The 23,538-nt window shown below is 44.0% G+C and overlaps 1 protein-coding gene across 4 annotated transcripts in view; it reads right to left on the bottom strand.

Annotated features, from left to right (window-relative positions):
• Positions 1-15,861, bottom strand: part of SPTBN1 (spectrin beta, non-erythrocytic 1) — a 136,829-nt gene extending 120,968 nt beyond the window's left edge. The window contains exon 1 of one of the 4 annotated variants that reach the window (XM_052783938.1): positions 15,682-15,861. The gene's annotated coding sequence lies outside the window, so the exon portion shown is untranslated. Of the gene's footprint in view, positions 1-14,681; positions 14,794-15,283; positions 15,410-15,681 lie in introns of those variants that run through there. The other 3 variants (XM_052783941.1, XM_052783939.1, XM_052783940.1) reach the window with 3 other exon arrangements.
• Positions 15,862-23,538: the final 7,677 nt, after the last annotated feature.

Below are 23,538 nucleotides of genomic sequence, written 5' to 3'. Positions count from 1 at the left end.
TCCTGGGGTAAATCCAGGACAAGCCCATTATGCCACATAGAATAGTGTAAGAGATCAAAATCATTCCAGTTTTGCCCTGCTGGGATCCACCCTGCCCGAGTGCAAGCAATCTCTGGCCGGAGAGCACCCGCCTCCATGCCCCAGCAGCATGAAGCGGCAGGGCAGGGGTGTTCTGCACTCACTGGGGAGCCAGGCCGGGCTGCGGGGTCCAGGCACGGGGCTGGGACGAGCCCTGACACTCTGGGGCCCTGACGCCCAGCCTCGCTGTGACGAGCTGGTCCCTCTCTGCCTCTGTTTCCCTGTTCCAGAAAAGGTCAGTAATGCCTGGCATGCTGGCAAAGCCCTTTGTGAAACACAGCTGGGAAACGCATAGCAAGTACTCTAGCCAGACATCACACAGTTGGGGACTGCAGGGAAATGTCTTGCTCTAGTCTTCTTTTCTAAGAGGACTGCAGCTTATAATGGCTGACCATCAGAGTGGTTTCCAGCAAAATACAACTGGTTCAACCAAAGTTAAGTTGAAAAATGAAATATTACTGCTAGTCTCCTCCCTACCCGTAGAAGCCAAGCTAGAGAATGGAATGGAAAAAAGGATCTCTTTTCACTTTGAACTTTGAAGGCAATTAGAAAAACAGCACTCCCATCACTCACCTGGACCAACAGGATTATATGGACAAATTAGATTTTCTTTTACAGCAGATGACAATTCAACCCCTTATTTTGGCTAAACACTGTTTGTTGAAAGCCTTTCTGGACTTCATTTCCATGATAAAAGGTGTGCATTTTTTGGCTCCCTTCCTTGCCTCATGGTATCATTAAGATGACATTCAAGCCACATGACAAGTACATTTTTTCTCCATTAAATACGCAATGGTCATTTCTCTTTGTTTGTCCTTTATGTTACCCTATCTACCATCTTTTGTTGATGGCAAGTTTAAGGAAATTATTTTACCAAAATGGTACTTTATTATTAAATTTTACATTAGTTAATGTACAACAACCTTGGGGGAAAAAAAAAATAAACATCTGCCTTCCATTTGTGCATTCTTATAGCATGTAGGCTGAGGATATCAGCACTAAGTGCACACATTTGAACTTGCCAAGCCCTTGATCTTCCCACCAAGCACAGTCATTCAGATTGCACCCACCCTTGTAAGTGGCCTCCCAAGAGGCAATTAGTGGCTTGCTACAACTTTCAGTCCTCCTGCCATAAACACAGAGGGTTGAACCCACAGCCTCCAGAGAGGAGGCAGGTCTTTCTTACAGCCCCTGCCAACTGAATAGGGTGCTGCCTGCTACCCAAGTGACTTACACATCCATTTGCACCAAAGCCAGGATCGGAGTCTTGTCCTGATGAATTTCTGTGAATGCAGTTTTCTATTTTAAATTCATTTTCTTACTTTTGCATTCTTTCTAGTCCGTTATTTCCTCCATTTGATTTTAGATACTCTTCACTTTCTTTTGATCCATTTCCTGCTTCTTTCTTTCTCCCACCCACTTTAATCTGTTGTTATTGTTGAACAAAGAGTACAAGTTGAAGGAACAGGGGTGAAGAAGCCTTGGCTCAACTTCTACATAGCTCCAGCCTTGGGAGTGTACCTTTGACACGCTGAATATTTAACTGCTCTGGTAAGACTAATGAAAGAATTTCTCAATTCGCAGCTATTTCGAACGCTGCAGAGAAGGCTTAATATTTGAATATTGGAATTGTAATAGCAATTGCAAAAGGAATGGCCTATTTTAAGCAATGCACTGACTTTATGGATGACTTACAATCATGGCACTGTAATACAGCGAGAGGCAATCAAAGAAGAGACTGTGACACAGTCAATTTTGTGCACAAGGCTTGTACTTTCCATGCCATTTTGGATTCTGCACGAAAACAGAGTTGGGGAGATTTATCATAGTCTCCAACAGAAACCACCATGCAGCAAAAGCATAAAATTAGTAATTATGACAACTTCTCAACATATCCAGCTGCTAAAACCAACCAGGTGTTACCTCAGGCTACAGCTAAAAACAGGGCTAGGAGGTAGGCATACACTGCAGTGTGACTAACTGGGACAATAGCTCCTTTCTTCCTCATCCCTCAATAGTCCTTGAAATCAAAATAATGAAAAAAAACCAAAACCCCACAAACAAAAAACACAACAAAACCAACTCAAACTCCACAGCTAAAATTAACTATAGGCTTGTGTAAAAATTCCCTCAGCTGCATTTCTTCTGGGTTTTGTTTGGTTTCTTTTTGCTATGATACTAAAATTACAAAGCCTCCTCCCCCTTTTTGTTGACACTACAAATAGCCTGTAGCCTTCATTCTGAAACCAGTAACTCAGGAAGAAGTCCAGGAAGTTTTGTTTGTTTTGTTTTCCCCTCAGAAAATACAACTTTTAAACAATATACTGTCAAACACAATGCTAATACTAACTATGCTATTGACCATTCAAATCAATCCCATTATACTTCCTGGAGCTTCCCATGAGGCTAGTTTGCACGGCTATCAGACTGCCAACGGCAGGAACCCTTGCTCAGGCCAGAGTGAAATAACTCAGTACTGACAGACCAAGGATAATTCTACATTGTCAAAGAGACCTGGGTCCACTAGCAATAAATCAACATCAAAACGTGCCAAGTGCCAGTCATCCAAATACAAAGACCTTATCATTTCCTCAAACATGTCACTTTTTCTGGAAATTGGCTCATCAGTCCTTGTATGAGAAACCTAAACCCCAGGCAAGACTTACTTGGTCATTCTACTGATACAGTATCAGCGCCACAGAAGCAGGAATAGGCTGTTAACACAATTACTTCACAGTATTACTGTTAAGAAGAAAATAGGCTGCCACAAGTTTGGACACTAGGCTGTTAGGCTTTAACCTCTATGATCACATCTTTTGAAAGCAGCACTAACAGCAGAGCATTTTTCAGACCTAAAAATTAACAGTAGAATAGAACCCTGGCAAGCAGAGGTTCAGACACTTCCTTCTGCTGTGACCCTACATTTGTGTGGCTCCAAATACCTGAAAAAACAACTGTGACCCTGCTCAAAAGTATTGGAGCTTCCCAAACCCACCATAACCCCCTGATTCAGAAACCACCACCCCAAGGAACAGGGTGCTCTCTCTGGCAAGTCACATCATGTCTTCAAGACAGCTCAGTGAGAAAGACAGCTACTCAGAAAGAAGAGTAGCAAAGGGTTTTCTAAGTGATTCTGGGGAACAAATTCCTAAGGTGCAATATTCAAGGACCATGTATCAGCACAAAAAACTTTAGCATTTAGAAGCAAAACACAGTAGACAACTAGCCTCTGATTTCTGATACACTGTAAAATCTTGACTAAAAAAACTGTATTCTGCCTGGAGAACTAAAGTGAATACTGCAATTTTTTCCTGCCACTTACATCTAAAAGCCAGCATATCTTGAAGTGCTAAAACCATGGTCATTGCAGTTTCAGCACCCACCAATTTTCCATGTGCCATTTCCCAAAGGTGAACTGTGCCCTTCAGATTGACTGCAGAAAAAGAGTTCCAGCACTCTGAAGAGAAATATCTGCATTTTCCGGGCAGTAGTCAATGGAAGTCAAACTCAGAATGGACAGATTTTTAAAAGGAACAATAATTTATTGCTCCTGATGACAACAAAAATAGGAAGCTTTCTTTAATTTTAACAACAGAATCAAGGAAGGAAACTATATACAAAACATTCCAGTCTGCTACCATACACTGAGGCCAATTCAGAGAAAAAGAATTTAAGTGGTATATTTCACCAAAGTTAAGTATTTTTCACTATACAGGTAACTTACGTACTTTCTGTTTTGGGAAAACAAGATTATTATTTAGAACACTGGAACAAAACAAATGAGTTTGCCATTTGCAAGAGCAATTTAACCAAAATCTTTAGGAACACTCACTGGGACCACGCTCCATATTGCAAAAAAACGTGACTGGAGAGTTACAAACATCCCAGCCTCAGCCCACTGCAGCACCTTGACACAAACATCTCATTGCTTGAGAAAGCAACTTACCCAGAATTAGAAAGGGTGGGATCTCAGCATAGTAACATGAAGCACAGAAAAAACACACTGTGAAGTTAAATGTGCAGGTCTACCTTTTGCATGGTCAAGAGGTCTAAGACCCTAATCTTACACAACAAAGAGTAAATTCACACTGGGATCGTGTTCCCCACCTCACTTGCCAGCTCCTGAGCTCCTTTACCAAACCAGGCCCATGGACACACGGTTCAGACAGAAACATAACGAGAACTACAATCTAATACCAACACATACATTCACTCAAGACGTGTCAAGTTTATACCGCAAATACTTCTGACCAGTGTGTGAACCACTGGAAGGCATAAAGCAAATTCAAAATATGGTTTGTTATTACAGTAATATTTGCATAATAGTTATTTATCTGTATTATAAGCGTAAGCATAGTTTCAGGACAGTTAGCCCAAGGTGAATCACCCATCTCTTTAATCCTTTAATAACACGCTTGGAATGCAATTTGGAAATTCCCCTCTGATAAAGTAGTCATGCTGCCTGCATAGTGACCATTTCTCAACATTCATTACCATCAAGCATTTTAGTCTTTTAAAAAATTGCAACATTTTGATCAATCCACAAAAAAGAACCTTAAGAATACATACAAATTTATTTTTGTCCCTGTTTTATACATTTGCATGCCCTCCTGTCTCTCTTTAGAGCACCAAGTTATATTATGGCCAAGCTAAGTATCAGGAAGGAGATGCATTTATATCAAAACACACATAAAACTTTCAATGGTAAGACTACGACAGGCGCCAATCTAATCCAGTTTGCCGAAAATGAATTTCAGGCCCAAAGCTCTTCCATGGCTCTTTGACATCCTGCCACAGCTTATGACAACCAGAAGTTAAAAATGAAAACAGCTGTACTACTGTTAAAGGCACCCTGGAATAACGTGGACACACTGCTCTGTAAATTGCCCTTAAGGTGACACATAGGTTCATCCCCCCATGCCAGGAATCTGAGGAACTTTGTGACTCTCTGAACTCTCACAGCAAGCTGAGCCACTGCAAACCGAAGTGATCATATTATTTTCTGCTAGTCAGCAACAGCTGTAGAAACATCTCTAAAATGGTTGGCATGCCCTCCGCCAACTCAGTGCTCCACCTATCACTGGTATGTCCATGTGGTCCTCACCTGTCAGCTCTGCTTCAGCAATGAGATCATTAGGTCTTCACCAGGTTTCTTTTCCACTTGTTCAGAAGAAGATCCTAGTTAAAGCAATCAAACTTCTGGTTTACCTCAGCCTATCAGCAATAAATATCTAAATGAGAATCTCTAGATCCTGCTATACCCCTACAGTGTATCTAAATGCTGATCTTTGTCACACACACTCTAGCAGCATAATCTCACTCAAGATTTACTACCCGATTAGGATTACTTAGACTAAAAACACAGATAAGATAAGAGCTATGTGCTCCCTATCACTCACACCTGCCCACAAAGAGGGTATCACCATCCTTGACTCCTAGAGTCATTTACCAACTTTTTGGTGTCTTTTCACATTTTTTACAAACCTTATGTTTCTAACATGGTTCAGAAATGTATCTGAGCAATATAAAATTATCTCAGATACGTTCTTCTGCATATTTTTATACGAAGATGATCTAAAAACTCAAGCCACAGACTGTGGTGATGTAAATCAGCACAGCTTCACATGCTGGTATGTAGCTATATAACTTGGCACAACTGGGGATTCAGATCCTTCATTCTTAAGCATCGCAGAGAAAGAAAAATCAGAATATTGCAAGCAGAATAAGCATAGAAGGTCCCTCTTTTCTTACTAAACAAAGTGAAGAACACAGTTGAGTGTTTCATTACTAATCTGGCAGATAGTATATATCATTACTACACTATGGGTACTTCAATACTTGTCTGGGAAAAATATCTTTAATTCTTTGTGGTATATGTTTAATTCAAAGTCATTTTACTCTTGTTGTCTAGCATACAATGGGAATAGATCTCTAAAAATAACCTACTTCCCCTATCTTTCAGCTCCTCAGGGCAGTTTAACATATTATTAACTGTTATTCACATCTCTTACGTAAACTGTGCAATTTCTGGAAATTTTTATGCCTCCTAATACACAGAGATAATCTGAAGGTGTGCAAGACCAAAAAAGACCCAGCTCAGTGAAACTTGATTGGATTGCATTTTTTTACTTTACCTCTATTTACCTTTTACCTGAGTTTTATGCAAGCATCACTCCTTGGAGCCAGATCCTGACCAGCAATAAAGCTACTTTACACACTCCAGCGATGGAAAGCTGCAAAGCTGGCTTAATGGGCCAGCTGGGGTCAGGGAATCCCCCTGTGGTGCAGAGCAGGTGTATCTGGTATGCCACATCCTCTCACAAAACAAACTTTGGAGCGTAACCACTGTGCCCCACTTTATCCTGAGCCGGTGCAACAGCCTTCCTTTCCCAATGTATTGTAAACCAGCATAACATAAAGCAGCCTTGCAGCTGCTGCTTGCTGTACAACAGGCTAAATAAGTCTCCTCCCCACAGAGAAGCTCAGAGACTGCAGCACAGGGGACATAAAACTGCTCTTCTCTGAGCACAGGCCATGTGGACCTAATACCTGGGGCCAGAGACTTCAGTTCTGGTACAGGCACGATGGGAGAGTTACATCTTGTGGTCCTCAAGCGCTAAACTGATCCCAGGCTTGTAGTGCAGACCAGAAGCTGATGGGTGTTTTTTCACAAATGAAGTAATCCATTTGCCTTTTAATAAGTGCAGCTCATCACTTGCCCTGAAATCTGCATGCACTAAAAGGTCATGACTTATAGTAGTCCAGACTCTTTGTTCTGAATCTCATTATTCTGTAACATTTCAACTTCTATTTTTTCCTTTTACAGAGTTCCTTGTCCAGGTCCCTGCAGCAATGCAAACACGCATCCAGGGAACAGTTATTTCAATCCATACTTTCCTACAGCAGATTCGCACCAGGGCTAAACACAACCACCTGCTGACTCAGTATATTACAACCTTGCTACAAAGGATCATCCACCCCAGCCCCCACACTTTCCTCACACTATCCCATTTAGAAGCTAACTCATCCTCTTTCCGTAAGAAACTAATTTAGGCATCACAGGTTTTAAGTTTAAATGGCTTATGCCAACAACTAAAGCTGCACAATCAGATTCTTCTGTTGACAAATTTGACATGGGGCCGAAAATCAAATTTGCTTATTTTTACCCTTAAACAAAACCATATACAGTCTGCAGTGGTAAACCGCTGTTCATTTTAATATCCAAACACTGATTGCTTGCATTCAGTGTCTTGTGCCAAAATCCTGTCACCGACAACCAGCCCAGGCATGTCTGAGGCTGCTGAACTGATTTATCTCTGCCTTGATACTTCCAGACAGTTCAAGACGAATTTGAAGACGCTAGTACTAAACCTACACTAAGATAAAAATCCATCTCATTTTTCATTCAGATAACAATGAAGATTATATAAACAGCTTTCCCTAAGCTGGGACTGCAGGGTTTGTGCTTCTCTTGTATGGTTTTAATACAGCTTTTTCATTCTTACTTGCAGTCCTATCCTGTCTTCAGCTAAAGACTTGAGAGTGACCTAAACATTCTTAAGATGCAAAGAGAATGTATTATCAAAAAAAAAATCCCCCTGAACTCTCAGTCAATAATCCATTTTTAGGAAAGAATTTGTGCTAAAATGAGGTAAGTGATAACTTTCCAGATCTCCTGTTATCCAGAGTACTATTTTAGGGACAGTGTGACTGCCTTTGCGCTTGTCGCATAGTCCTGCTTCCAATCTCCTGGCAGATCCCCAGCACATTCCAGTATTTAATGCACCACCCTTGTTGGGATGCAGTCCCACTTATCTCCCAGACACATTGACTAAGACTTTCCCACATAAACTGACCCACCCTTTAGTAGCAAGAGGTCACTCAGTACAATCAGCCTTCAAATGAGAAAAACAATCAGGAAAAGCTTCTCTGATGCCAAAAACACAAAAAGAATAAAATACAACAGGCTCCAGTATTTGTTTAATCAAAACTTCAAGACTGCAAGACAGATTTTTTAACTGGTGCAAACCAGTGTAGCTCCACCAAAGTCAACCAGATTTTTTTCAGGCTTAGGATTTGGCCTCCTAAAAACATTTAAAATTACAATAAGAGTATGTTACTCTAAAAAAAAAGGTTAAAAATAAAAAGTTAGCAATTAATCTATTCACCTTTGACTATCATGAAACTGTAGAGAATTATTCATAGTATTACACGCAGAAAAAGGTCACAATATTTGAAGTTACAAAAATAAAGCAGATACTAAACTAACTAGGCTATCTTTACCACATATATGGACCCTACACAATAAGGAATACCTGTTAACTTAAGGTGAACTGCAGCATGGTAGTTCAAAGCCCATTTTTCTCCCAACTCATCATCTCTGAGTCAGGCTGACTAAAGGACTGTTCAAATCTCAAGAGATGCAGATACCATACTTTTTGAAAGTTCAAGCACCCAAAACCAGTGCCTGCTGCTCAACTCCCTTGCTTTCATATTTCATATAGTATAAGTGGCAAAGCACGAATAAGATCACTAGCTTTCCTGACTTCCTCACTAGACCCCCGCATGATACAGGGTCTAATAAAGGGTGGTCTACTGGATGATCCTCCTATATCAAAACTCCCACTGACTTCCATAAGGCAGATTTAGGCCCAAAGTACCCTTCCTAAAGCAGAGAGGCCAGTAATTTGCTGGTGAGAGGCAAAAACTGCTTTCCCAAGCACAGACTAGAATGTTCAGCTTCATGCTGCATTCCAGTGTTGCTACAAATGTATATGCCACCAGCATACCAGAGCCACAAGCTACCCACCAATGCAAAGCTCTCCATCTGCAGAGACTGGCTATAGATCACCCTTAAACACTTCAATTAAATATTTGTTTACTAAGAGAAAAGTCAGTGAAAGCCCTTGAGAAGAAAAGCTCATAATTAGTTTAGCTACAGACAAAAGCCAACACTTCAAACTCAGATACCCAAACTAAAACCTGTGGGTGTTAAAATAAATTTATCTACGTTGAGTTAATTTAGATACAGCAGGCAGCACCTTTTCCCTTCTAAGCCAAAAAAACAGAGGAACTACTTGCTATAATTAGCTGGAGTATTTGTGGTGTCTAAGCACTAAGCAAAATTGATTTCATGAGTGGAAAAAATAAGCATTTGGTCATACTGCACAAAACTGTATTTTCTACTCTGCACTACTGACTGCAGTAACCACAAATCAACCCCATTGTAAACCAGGTTCTAGACCGGCCCAGTCAGCCAGCACTCACCATGCCATAAGAAACAATATATATTGACAGCTTTCTTGCCCTTACAAACACAAGGCTCCCTTTTATCATGTAAAAGTAAAAATCAAAAGCAGATACTCAATGTCATTCTATAATACATCAATCAATAGAACAATAGGATTAATTTAGGATCAAATGGCAGTAACTTACAAAAACAAAAAATGCAGATCCAGATTATTGCTTGATGGTAAGAAGTCCCCACAATGCCTTGTAGAAGACCTTGACCGTGTATTTGGGATTGTAACAGTACTGGGGGCTGAACCCCACAGTGAAGATTAAAGACCTCCCAGAGATGCCTGCTGGACTGGCTTGGGAGAAATTTCTGCCTGGTATCAAATTCAGCGATCAGTATAACCTTAAAACATCAGGGCTAGGCTTCCAAGAGGAGCCTCCACATCACCTCAGAGCACCTCCCACCCAGCTCACTGCCTCACCCCAGCCAGTCCCCACCCACTAATGACTCTAAGAAAGTGAAAAAATACAAATAAAACCCCACAAAATTCAAGGTGGGGGGATGATCCTTCCTGACCACTACAGGCACCCAAATGAAGCCCTGAATTGTGAGATTTTAGCACAGTCATTATCTTGATGTGATGCTGTGTTTTAAGAAAACTCAAGGCAAACAAAAAAAAAAAAAACAAAAAAAAAAAAGAAGACAGAACTAAAGGTCTGTAGTCCCTATGGACTAAGACCAGAAAGGATCATAACAACCATTCAACCCCTTTCTATAGTGGTACTGAACAGATAAAGCATAAACACTTTATTCATTAAGTTGGCTACTTCAAATACACTAACCTACATGCCATTCAATCATGTGGGCAATGAAGTGGTATATAAAAGCTTGGGGTTTTTGTTTAGGTCTGCGTATCTTCATCTCTGATTACATCTTCCACCAGCTAAACTAAGTCTTTTTAACTACGTATCTTCACAGAACGAATATATTGCATATATCCTCCTATACACCCATTTACATGGAGGACTATAGCAACTGCCCACCCGTGACTGAAGCCCATTTCAGGGATCATTCCCCATTCTCACAACTGTGTTGAGTCATGATTAACAAAACCAAACCCCATGGTCACTCCAATAAAACTGAGCTGTCAGTCAATCCCTACTCCTTTCTTTAAAATAAATGAACAAAAAAACCCTGTGCTACTGCTTCTTTGCAAGTCTTTCTCCATGGCAAGTCCACAGTTTCTCCATTTACTTGCAGAAGCATTCTTATTTCATATTCTTACAACTATACTAACTCCAAGCAGTATGACTTTAACAGAGAAGGAGAAATGGTTTCCTCTTGCGTACAGCTGTGGATATGTGAACAAAAACAGGAGACTAAATCCAAGAACATCATTCCTGAATGTGTTTCACAGATCACAGGCAAATTGCTCAGCAGGTGTAACTTCAGGGTCTGGCCACTTCTTCCAAACAGAGAACAGCCTGTGTTCAGAATCCCAGTAAACAGAAAAGCTACTTAATTTGGAACATTTACCTGTGAACAGTTTCACAGCAGTATATTTTTAGATCTATGAACAGAGTATTAATGGCACACCTCTCCTGTTCCAACAGCATGACTGGTATGACCAGCTAATCTATTCGTAGTATCTAACAGGTGTGTGTTAGCATCTGTTGGCACAAGATTTTCACACTGAGTGACTCTTTTGTTCAGTTCTTGCTGCTCTCTTGATGTGAGGGGTTGCTGAATAAATCGAACCAACATACCATTTCTTTTTAAAGTTCTAACGCTTAGCACATTTGAAAGATTGTGAAATAAAAATGACTGCACAACAGCATAGTATGTTTCTCTGGTGGTAGTGGTGACACACCAAAGACGTTGCTGGTGTGCTAAAAAACATGCAGCTTGAAAAAACCCATAAGTTTGTACAGTATATAAAGAGAATAGCAGGAAGAAAGTGAAAAGACGTGAAAAAGTAAGAACATCCTGAAATTTTCACTGTTCGACGATAAAACAAACCTTACAGGGAAGAAGCTGAGAAAAATGTTAATGGTGCTGAAAAACAATAGCTCAAGGTATTCCTCAACCTTCATCTGTCCTTGGCCATAGGAAGATGTATACAATCCCTGAGCACACAGATTATAGATTGGTGTATATCTTTTCCTAATCGCATACATTTTACTGCAAGTAGAAATAACACTTTCAGACACAACCCCACCCACCCTAGCCATCTTTCTCAAACAACTATAAAATCTATTACGAAGTCAACCATAAACAAAAAACATACGAAGGTTTTTTCCATGCAAAACTGGGCTTTTTAATGAGGAATGGACAGTAAAAGATGTGTCTGGGATTAACAATACATGAAAAAGAAATGAAGCAGGACAAAATAGAAGAAAAGCTGCCTGCTTAAATATATAGAATTGATCTATATCACTCTGTTAAAGCTGTTAAATAAGTTGAGATCTACTAGGCATAAGAAAAATTCCTTACATGTAATGTCTCTGTAACCGTTTTTTCATTAAAGGAAAGCAAAGCCTGGAAAAGTCCAGCTGTAACTGCTGCAACATTGTACTCACGTTCATTAGAAAGACAAATTCACAATAGATCATTTTAAGAGTAATAATAAAAATCTGACAAACGAAAACCATATGTAGGGGGAAAAAAAACAAAAAACAAAAAACAGTGAGAAAAGCAGTCTTCAACGCAGCCTCTTTGCAGAACACTGCTTATACCTCGGTGCCATTTGATGGTACAGGCACGCATTTCAGCTCCAACACTTGCTTCACCAGGTGAGCGTTATTTGGTGATAACAACCAAACACAAGATGACTTCTAAGCTGTAAATACACTAGAAAGCAAGACAAGACAACTAGATTTTCACATTTAATACCTCTAGGCCAGATTCCTGCTGGTTTAACTTGGGAAAGTTGCCATGAGCTTAGATAGAGGTAAGCATTCAATATACTGGCAAACTCCCCAGCTCCATCAGTTGGGGACAGGAGCAAGCCCACGGCGCAAGCTCGTGTGTCAGAAAAGTCCTATATGGCTCTACACAGTTTATATCATGGAGCACTGGCCTGGTCTCATCAGAAGTTTCCACTGCATAGCATGTATCACGCACCACAGAAAATAGTCTGCACTGCTCTACTTCGCAATCCCCTCATTCAACCGAGTCTCGAAAAGATCCAAGAGGATGCTGGTGGCTCCTTGCTCCGACATGAGGCCATCCAGTTCCCATAGCACGAGCACCGCAGTTTGCAAAGGCTTTCCTAGAACCATGAAATGGCAAGCAGGAGGCCTGTGGTCAGAGATACCAGCCTGGACTAGATTTAGGAGCTGACTCATGGGTAATGGGCAATGATAAACTGTTGTACTGGTTTTTAACTTGTGCCCAGATCAGATGACTAAGGAATTTAGGTGTCTATAGAGATTAACTGTCTAAATAACTTTTGCAGTCCGAGCCTTAAACATCTGCACAAACAGACCTTCTCATCTGTATTCCACAAAATACGTCCATATACTCCTCGCTAATGAAATACAATGCTTATTTTACAAGTAATCCAAGTACAAATATTAAATCCTGTAACTGACCCACATAAAAAATAAATACTTAGTCAGGTGACGTAATATAAATGAGCATCACAGGCCCACCCAATAAAGGGGTTTTAACTGATTAAATTTTATGTACATTAAAGGAAAAACATCTTTCATAAAATGGTTTGGTACGCCTACTTAAAAGGAGCTATCTCAGAGACATGCGGCAGTGTTCTGGTCCCCATACATGTCGCGTGAGCGTTTTGCCCCCTTCTCTGTTCCACTTCTGTGTGCAGGCAGAGTTCAGTAACACACAGTAATTCCAAAAGCTGCAGGATTCATGCCACCATAGAGATGAAACAGCATCTGTAACGCTTTTTGCCACATAACTGCTGCAAGCTCCTATTTCATCCAAAAATGCTGCATCCTGTTTCACGGAATATCATCTACTGCACTTAACCTGCATTACAGAAAAACACAAAACGGGCTACCGTTCCATAACCTGACCTCTTTTTTAACACTGTGTTTATGCTGCTGCATGAAGTAACAAAATATTCCCTACCTATTTTATTTATCACCTATCTAGCGCTGGTTGTGACACATTAGCGAGCCCACTAGTCCATCCCCATAGCCCTACAACCACCGCTAAGTCATGTAGGCATCACAACAGCCATTGCAGTTTTACCGAGAAACAGCGAGAAAAAAGAATGCCAATGGATAATAACACTTCTTTAGAAATCACATCTAGCTACCATTACCCACCCTTCCTGGCTCTTTATCCCATTCTGTTTTCATCTCCTACCTCTCCCTCCAGAGACTTCTGAGTATATGCAAGTCCTCCTTCCAGCAGAGATTTCCTGCAATGGCCTGAGAAGTCCCTTGACATTTTCACATGGCTGATATCTCTTTGAATAAATTACTCTACATGACCTGCCTCTATAATCCTTAGACTGGGGAGCGTTGTTCCCCAAGATGTCTTTCAGCACAATACATTCAGGGGGCTGAGTGAATAACAGCATTTTTTCCGAACTGGCTAGACAGTTCAATAAGCAGGTTTCATAATATTTCTATCCTACCAATAAAGGTCGAAGGCTGTACTGAATGCGCCGGATCTTGACAGTTTATGTTTATTCCCTCTTACAGTGATCCTGCTTCTGATTTTGAACGTTTAGCATTTACACCAATGGACAACGTTGAATAAGTACAGTTTAAAAATACAGACCACTACTCGCCGCCTTTAAACAAGAATGCGATTTTATTCGCAACTAAAGATACCAAAATTACAAATTCAATTACTCACTCTAGTCCTGTTTTATCACTCCAAGAGCAAAAGAATCAGCCTTAAGAGAGGGGTATCCAAACAAAATGCCAGACCCCAGTGCCATGAACAAGGATTTTTCAGAGCTGCTGCAGTCTTACAGTATCTAGCAGAAGTCTGCCATATTTTTTTTTGTTAAATCAGGCCTATACCCATCTCACTGCAAGAGCTGCCTAAAAGAGATAATGAAATCAAGTCCGTGCATTGTGCCTTTTAACTGTGCCCTCGCTTCAGGTATACGAGAATATATAAAAGCAGCGGATGAAAGCAATCAAAGCAACGCATTTAACGGCTGCGAAAGGCAAACGCCGCTCTGTATCGGCGTTACTCCGGAGCCCGGCGCTCCCACAGTACAAAGCACCGCAGCGGGTAACGACCTGACAGCCGCCCGCCCAGACCCCAGGCGCGAACCGGACGCCCCTCCGCGCCGCCTCCCCACCGGCGCCCGCCCGCCGCAGCCCCGCAGAGCCGCCCGCCCCGCCCGCGCTCCCCCGCACCCCGCCCCACACACCGGCCGCGCCGCCGCCCGCTCCCGCAGCGGCCCCCGCCTCCGCGCCGCCGCCTGCGGCCAAAGGAAGAAGAAGAATCAAAACAAAAAAAAATAATAATAATAGTAACGTTTAAATAAAATAAGAGTACTAGCGGTCCCGAGGCGCAGCGCGCCCGCGGCTCTCCGCACCGCGGCGGGGCGTGCGGCTGCGCGGCAGAGGCGGCACCGGCGGGGAGGGCAGGCAGGGGCGGCGGCCGCGGCCCCCCGGGAGGGGAGAGGAAAGGCCGGGCCGGGCCGGGCCCGCCGCAGGGTGGGGCGGCTCCGCGCCCTGACAGCCCGCCGCGGGGGAAACGGCCCCACGCCGGGACAGCGAGCGGGGGCGGAGCGGAGAAGGCCGCACCCGGCCCGCGCTGCTCCGGGGCCGCTACTCGCTCGCCCGCCCGCCCGCCCCACCGCGGCGGAGCGAGGCTGCGGCGGGGTTGCGGGAGCCGCCCGCGGTCACCGCCTCGGCGGGCCCGCCGCACACACACACACGCACGCACGCAACCCCGGGAAGGGGGTGGGGAGGGCCGCCCCCGGCTCCCGGCCCGGCCGCCCCCGGCTCCCGGCCCGGCCGCCCCTACCTCTCTGCTGCCCAGGCGGCGGCTCTCCCTGCTCGGCGGCGGCTGCAGCGGCGGGGAGTGACCGGCGGCGCCCGCAGCCCCCGCGGCGCTGCGCTGCGCTCCGCCCGCCCGGCCGCGGCGGCTGCGAGGGGCGAGGGGCGGGGACAGCGCGGCGGGGCGGGGGCGAAGCGCAGCCCCCCGCCCCCGCGCCCCTTCCCTGCGGAGGCGGTGAGCGGCCGCCGCCGCCCTGCGGCGCGGGGAGCCGGGCCGGGCGCCGGCAGGTGTTCCCCGGCGCCCCCGGAGCCGGGCCGCCCTCCCCGCCGGGGCACCGGCGCCAAGCGGCCGGGCGGGGGCTGCTGCCCCGCTGTCCCCGGTAGCGGCGGGAGGTGTCCTGGGGAAGCGCGGAGGGGCTGCCGCACCTGGTGCTGCTGGTGAGGCCTCGCCCCGCCGTCACCCCCCGATTTCGCCCCTCCGCGCAGCAGCTTCCCCGCGGGCCCTCGCTCACAGCCTGCCTTGAATGTTATCCACCGCTGCTGGCTGCTCCCAGCTCTCCTTCCCTTTCCCTTCGTTTATCTGGTTATTGGATCTCTCTAGCCTTCATGCTCCTCCTTCTCTGACACCCTCTCCTATCGCAAAGACGATGTTGGCTCACCCCCAGCATCCATTTCCTCTAGTGCTACTTGCCTGCTGCTCGGTCATGCCTAGTGGAAATCCCATCCTGGGTTTGACTTCCTCCACTGCAGAGTCATCCTCTCCCGCTTCAGTCCTGCCACCTTCCCACGTAAACAGCTCCCTTTGCCAGTGTCACCCAGTGCCCCTGAAACTCAACCCCAGATGCCCTTCTGCCACACGTCCCCTCTTCCCTCCTTCTCTGGGTAGGATTTTGCCTGTCTTCCTAGAGAAAGTTGCTAACACACAGCCAGCGTGCCTTTCCTCCTTCCCCCATGCCCCTCTTCGCCATCCAGTCCGCGGGCAGACATTTCTGCTTCAGGTTTCCTTTGCTAATCCTGGTCGCCCTGCTTGCATCTGTGTCCTCACCCTCTTCGTGCCCATTCTCATTCCCTCCCATCTGCTATCCCAAATATCTCACTTGCAATATGGCTATGGACTACTGTTATCCATCTTTAAAAAAAAAAATAAATAAAAAAAACCAAACACCACCATTGGTTTCATTTACCTCATTAGCTATCATTGTCTTCTCTCCTGCTTTTCATCCCCACGCTCACTCTTAAACACAGTATTTAACTGCTATCTGGAGTTCCTCTCCTTTGCGCCTATCTTAAATCTCCTCTTATCTGGCTCCTGCCCCTTCATACTCAGCTGCTTTACCAAAGTTTCTAATAGCTGCTTCCTGACATAATCTCTGGAATATTGCATTTCCATCCTGTCAAAATTATCAGCCTGACTCCTTTTGATATTTTGTTCTCCTTTGGTTTCCAAGACTGCCCCCCTAGAGTCACCTCCTTACCGCTCCTTCAGTGCATCCTCTTCATACTCCCAACTTCCAGTGGGAGTCCGAATGGGACACTTAATCTGTCATTCCCTCTGTACTTGTTTTTGGGTGAACTCACCCCATAAAATATAAACATGTAACATAGACATTCAGTAACAGTTTCTCTGTGATCTACCTCTCTCTTTCCAGGCTTCTTATCTTACCCAAATTAAAATCTCATTCTGCCCTTTTGGCACCTACAGGATGGCAAGCCACTGGTTCAACATATACAAAAGAGAGCTCCTCAACCGCAACCAAACAGGTCAGTAACTTACCTGTTACCTCCTGACCTGATCACAGCAGCCAATATCACAACCCTACTCCTCATTTAGGTCTCTGGTCTGGACACCATCCTTAGCTGGACTCAGCTCCTTTCTTTTTATCCAGGCCTAGAACCATACCCTCCCCTCTCCAGCTGGGTGGCCAATGCTGTCACGCAGATTCTCATCACCTCACTTTTCAGTTTCGGCCGCATCCCTTTCTGTATCCTTTACAGATGCACCCCTGCCCACCTGAACTCACTCCTAATACTGCTGCATGTTTCCTCATCTGTCAGCTGGAACAAGCCATCCTTTCCTCCATATCTTTCCAGTGGTCTTCTCAGATCAGGCATAAACTGATAATCGGCAATTTCAGCTCTCCCTGTACCTGCCCATATTCAGCATCAGCACCTACCTTTGACAGGATATAAGACAAGTAACCTCATGCTTTCTCTCATTCCTAAGTCCCTCAAACTTGGGAAAAGTTTCTCAGGCATTCAGTAAGCCTCCTTAAAACGTTCTGTCACCATAAAACCTACAAGTATCTTGACAAGAGTTAAGCATGTACTTCCATGTTTGTCATCTGTGGTGGTTCATATCCAGTTCTTGGGATGCAGTAAAAATAGAACAGCTAAGGGGCCACCCTGTCCCTCTCCCCCTTTTCTTGCTCCTCTCTTGCACTGGGTCTGGTGGTCCACCCATGCCTCCCCGCCTTGGTAAAACCTAAGTCAGCAACAAGAGAACAGTTCTCTGCTGGCTCACTGAGCTGAACTGTGGCTCGGTGGCTGAGCTGCCTTTCAGCAGCAAACTGTTAGATCAGCTCAATCGTCTTGCCTAACTGCAACCCTAGATACTAAAATATCTAAAATGGGCCATCTTTGGGTTCTTTGTTTTTCTTTGTTTGTACAGCATCTTGTACAATAAGAGCCCATGATTAGGGTTTCCACATAGATATTAGAAGGTACTTGCTTCTATGTCATGTACATGGTGGTAGCAAAGAGGTAAAAAGAGCCTTTTTTTTTTTTTAAATTTAACAACAATAATAATTCCAAGCAAAACCCTTCTTAACCATTACTGTAACAAAGGACAAGTCAATCACTTCAATCGCTTTAAAAAGTTACATACAACAGAGAAAAGAAAAATAAATGAAAACAATTTTTCCAGCCTTCCTGAACTCCCCCAGACTGTAGTACTGAGATTAGCTGGAATATCCGCAGGATTAAGACACTGCTCCTGATCAACAGGTTCACTAAATCTGGCCCAAATAACATGAAAAGTTCTACACAGTTTCTTTATGCACTATATGTTAAAATATTTTACAAAACAATTTCTGATAGCCCAACTAGAGTTTTGCTCTTAGAAAAAGCTGAATAATTTGGCTGTGAACAATAAAAACTAGCCAGTGCCTAAGTATATGTACTCTCTCACATTTCAGGCTCTGAAGGATAAAACTCAGCTTTTTGATCCAGTATAAATGTTGCTTTTACTTTAGCCATCAGTAATAGGAATTCAGAGAAAAATGATGTGCGTGTGTGTGTGTATAAAATTAAAAAAAACAATTCAAATGCTAGAATGTTAAGAAACATTGTGATGGGTTGACCCTGGCTGGACGCCAGGTGCCCACCAGAGCCGTTCTATCACTCCCCCTCCTTCTCAGCTGGACAGGGGAGAGAAAATATAACAAAGAGCTTGTGGGTCGAGATAAGGATAGGAGAGATCACTCACCAATTACCGTCACGGGCAAAACAGATTCAGTTTGGGGAAAATTAACTTGATTTATTACAAATCAACCAGAGTAGGGTAATGAGAAATAAAACCAAATCTCAGAACACCTTCCCTCCGCCCCTCCCTTCTTCCTGGGCACAACTTCACTCCCGGATTCTCTACCAACCCCCCAGCGGCACAGGGGGACGGGGATGGGGTTTACGGTCAGTTCATCACACGTTATTTTCTGCCGCTTCATCCTCCTCAGGGGGAGGACTCATCACACTCTTCCCCTGCTCCAGCGTGGGGTCCCACCCACGGGACACAGTCCTCCACGAACTTCTCCAACGTGGGTCCTTCCCACGGGCTGCAGTTCTTCATGAACTGCTCCAGCATGGGTCCTTTCCACAGCGTGCAGTCCTTCAGGCAGACTGCTCCAGCGTGGGCCCCCCACGGGGTCACAAGTCCTGACAGAAAACCTGCTCCGTGGGCTCCTCTCTCCACAGATCCGCAGGTCCTGCCAGGAGCCTGCTCCAGCGCGGGGTTCCCACGGGGTCACAGCCTCCTTCGGGAACCCACCTGCTCCGGCGTGGGGTCCTCCACGGGCTGCAGGTGGATATCTGCTCCACCGTGGACCTCCATGGACTGCAGGGGGACAGCCTGCCTCACCATGGTCTTCACCATGGGCTGCAGGGGAATCTCTGCTCCGGCGCCTGGAGCATCTCCTCCCCCTCCTTCTTCACTGACCTTGATGTCCGCAGGGTTGTTTCTCTTACATGTTCTCAATCCTCTCTCCAGCTGCCGAATACCGCCGTCCCAACTTTTTTTTCCCTTCTTAAAAATGTTATCACAGAGGCGTTACCACTATCGCTGATTGGCTCGGCCTTGGCCGGCGGCAGGTCCGTCTTAGAGCCGGCTGGTATGGGCTCTCTCTCGAACACAGGGGAAGCTTCCAGCAGCTTCTTACAGAAGCCACCCCTGTAACCCCCCCCGCTACCAAAACCTTGCCACACAAAACCAATACAAACATCAGGGAAAAAAAACCAACATCCTTCACTCAACTATTAATATCTCTCCAACAAGTAGGCAGGAAAAAAAGATTGTAATATATGGGAATAAGCAAAAGCACCCAGTGTGTTTAAGATTCTGTCTGTCTGTCTTAACTCCCATAGCTCAAAAATGGGTGGGCCATTGATTATCATGGAAATAACTGGGTAGGAAAGAATGCCTGAAGAAGCAAGAACCAGAATAGCAGGGGTATTGTGGGATCCAACCAGTTATCCCAGTCACTGACAGCCATTTTATTCTTTTTAAAGAGCCCACATTTTGTAAAGAATGGGGCAGGTACAAATGTGTTTGCCACCAATAGTTAACAACAACATCTCCAGGTTTGACAGAGAATGCTATTTTCATTTACAAAATTACTGCAATTATTTGTTAGTATTTTCAGCGTGAGCATTCAGCTTGCAGGGTTAGAAAGCCAAAACCTACAACTTTGTGACTATTAAGATGGGAATACTTACAGTTAAAACACCAGCATGTCCTAATACCAGCAAGCAAACCCAGTTAGACAAACAGGTTGTTCACACTGATGGCCACATTCCCACTCCTTTAATCAAACTGAAAGGAGTAGAATGAATGGCCATATTAGAAACTGTTGTTAAATGACGTGGAAAGGGTCAGCAAAGCAATGTTCAGCAAAGTCACTCCCCTTCTGCCATTACTTTCTAGTTGGCTTTGGCTTGGAAGCCCAAGGGGTTTTTTTCTATCATACGTTTTGTCCATGCAGCCATGGATTTCTTACAATTGAAGAAATATTTAATCTTTCTTTTCTTTTGAAAATCTACTAAGCCACTGTGCTCAATAATATTGTCTGGTCCTTATCCCACAGAAATATACCTATATGGATATTAACACCTTCACCAAGAGGAAAACACTACGTAGGTGTGTAAAGGTAAACACATTCCATAATCTCTGAAAGATCATTTTAAAATAAATTATAGTTTAAATAACCTAATGCATTGTTCAAAACAAAATGAAAAAAATTAGTGTAGAGTTTTACTCTTTTCAGATTTACTGAAATCTAGAGCATTTCAGTCATCCTTGTGTGAACTGAAATTGCAAGAGGGTATTTCCAAACAGGAGCAAAAGCAGCATATCTAGATTAGATATTAAGAGCCACAATTGTTAAGGCACTACTAAAACTAGAAAAATTCTACTTAAGGATGGTGGTAATTTCCAAAAACACAGAAGAAATGCACACAAAGAAATTCATAGTGCAATAAAAAACTTCCTAGCTATACCATTAAACTGAAAAAGCATTATGTTATCAGAAAGTTCCAGTTACGCAGGTTCACAGTACGACTGAGATGGGAGACACATTCCTCCCACCAGACACACCTTTCCTCCAACCATAACACCTAGTTTTAAACACATGGTGAGGCTCAAAGGCACAAATCTAGACTAGTGCTTTGTCTCATAGCAGACTTAGCCAATGTCTTGAGAGGAAAATCAAAGATGGGCAAAAATCTGCCTAAAGGAAAAATTCTTAGCTTCCTCACTATGTGCACAACTTATCTGGAAGCATGATGGCTTCTCTATCACAAACATTTCTTCTTCACATAACTCTGTTTCTTCTCATCATCTTAGGAACACGCAGCTCTGTGCTACACCCTTACCTTCAATAACACCTTGTAGCAATGCATCCCCTGTGATCTACTTACAAGTGTATTTCTGTTTTGCAATACTCATTGCAGAAACACATTAGATCCTCACTCCCTGGTTCCCCTTCTCTCTACAAGTAGCCCATGAAGCTGACAAGCCCAGAATTCTGCATCAGGAAATAAACACGCTTCCAGGGTATCTCCATGCCCAGTACTTCACAGTAACCTAACCGCAGGTAAGAAAGGTGTGCGTGACAGAGGCAGGGTCTCTACTGGTAAGAAACAGACAGCAGAAACATGGAGACCCGTAGCAGCTCTACTCTCAGGCAGCATATCAGAGGTCTAGGAATACTCTCTTGCTGAGAAAGTCCTATTTCTCCCTGTTAACCTAAATGCTCCCCAAACACCTCTGCTAATTTCTGCCTACCCCATCCCCATAGTATTTGTTCTTAGCCATTTTCTCTACCATCAGCTCCCATAAGCTTAGGGCCTACTTCTCCATAGGCCTAACATACCAAACCCTGGAAAATGACTAAAGTATAGGGCACTTACAAAAGCCTTTGCCTTGGCCTTCACCAGTTGCTGTCTCCTTCCCACACCACCAGAGTCAGCAGTGGAAATGCTGACAGTGTGAAGAAAAGATGGCTTTCCTGCTCTCTGTGTCAACATCACGGCAATCTTCAACATCCAGGAGAAGTGCTGGCAGGAGTCCTGGTGCTGGGCCTGCAGCACTGTGGAGGGACAGGAAGCATTAGAGAGAACTGGTAGAGGCACAGGGCCAGTGTACCACAACATCCCTTGCAGACATTTCCATTGTGTTTCAAGTCAGTACATTAAAAAACAAAATAAGTGTCTTGGGACCTACTTGCATGTCCTGCAGGCCCCATACGGAAGAAACCCTATCACAGAGAATGTCTACAACTGCAGTCAAAGGTATGCCTGAAGCTGTGCAGACAGACATAAAGTAGGTTTACCCCGGCTAGCTCATACACCAATAAATAGCTCAGCTGCAGCAGCAGAGGCCCAAGGGCAGCTGCACAAAACCACCCTGAAAAGTAGGGTAGCACTTGCGTCACACACTGAGCTGTGCACTCCCAAGGCTACCCTGCTGCCAGCACTCAGCTAGCAAACTTCTACCTGTTGCGGGATTGCACCTACAAGTTGGAGATGCACATTTGACTGCAGACTAAACGTTCCCTGAAAAAGCCTGACATTTAGTAAGGAACACCTAAATGGGCAAGTGTAAGTTTCTTGCCGCTTCAAAACATCCTTTGTGGTGTAGCAGTTTGAGGATCAGTCCCATGCATTAAAGGTATTAATGCAGCAAGGTTTCCTCACATGTACCAAAAGAGAAATAGTGAAGTAAGCTGACCAAAAGCCTCAGCATTTATCTGTCCTAGGAAAATCTGCATGATTCTCTTTAGAAAAAGCTTTCCCCCTTGTTGCCAAATGTTATTCTCTATTCTCTTTCCTGGTGTTTAACTGTAATTTTACTCCTCTAGTTCCTCTAGGTGCATTAGACAAATACACATTAGCCAGTCTGTGTAATTTGAGGAAACAGAAAGTTTGTAATGTCTATTTGGATAGGTTATACTGGAAGAGCTAGTCCATTAACTACTTGGTGGGATAACATCATCTCTATTTTTAACACCCAAATTTGGATTTTTTAATTAAAAAATGAAACAAAACAAAAAAACCCAACAAGTAACAAGAAAAAATGCAGGCATGGAAAGACAATAATGGCTGAAGAAATCAACAGCAAAGTAGCCTCTTCTACTAATGTGGCAGAAAATACAGATCTCTGGCAGATACAGGAGAGAAAAAAGCAAATTTCAGTGAACCTAATTTAGTCATCTCTGCCAAGTGAAAATCAAAACAGGAAAAAAAAGTTACATTCTTAGCTGCTCTCCCAGATTTTATTCTCTTTTCTGACAATATGCTTACTTTTCCTATAGAAACTGTAGCTGGGTAAAGGTCAGGTTAAGACATCAGCACATACTCCAAAAACCCATCAGCGTAAACAAGTTAGAAAAGGTAAAGCATTTTTAAATGCTTTCAGTGGTCATCACCTTGCTCTGATAATATTCAGTGTTAATTGTTGAGGCTGTGATTCCTTGTTCAGTTCCATGCAGGCAGACCATGTTTGCCTGTACAGGG

This window comes from Harpia harpyja, chromosome 4 (assembly GCF_026419915.1).
Source record: "Harpia harpyja isolate bHarHar1 chromosome 4, bHarHar1 primary haplotype, whole genome shotgun sequence".
In the NCBI taxonomy this organism is placed as follows: domain Eukaryota; kingdom Metazoa; phylum Chordata; class Aves; order Accipitriformes; family Accipitridae; genus Harpia; species Harpia harpyja.
The sequence above is the reverse complement of the archived record's forward strand: the minus strand, read 5'-3'. Positions and strand labels throughout refer to the sequence as shown.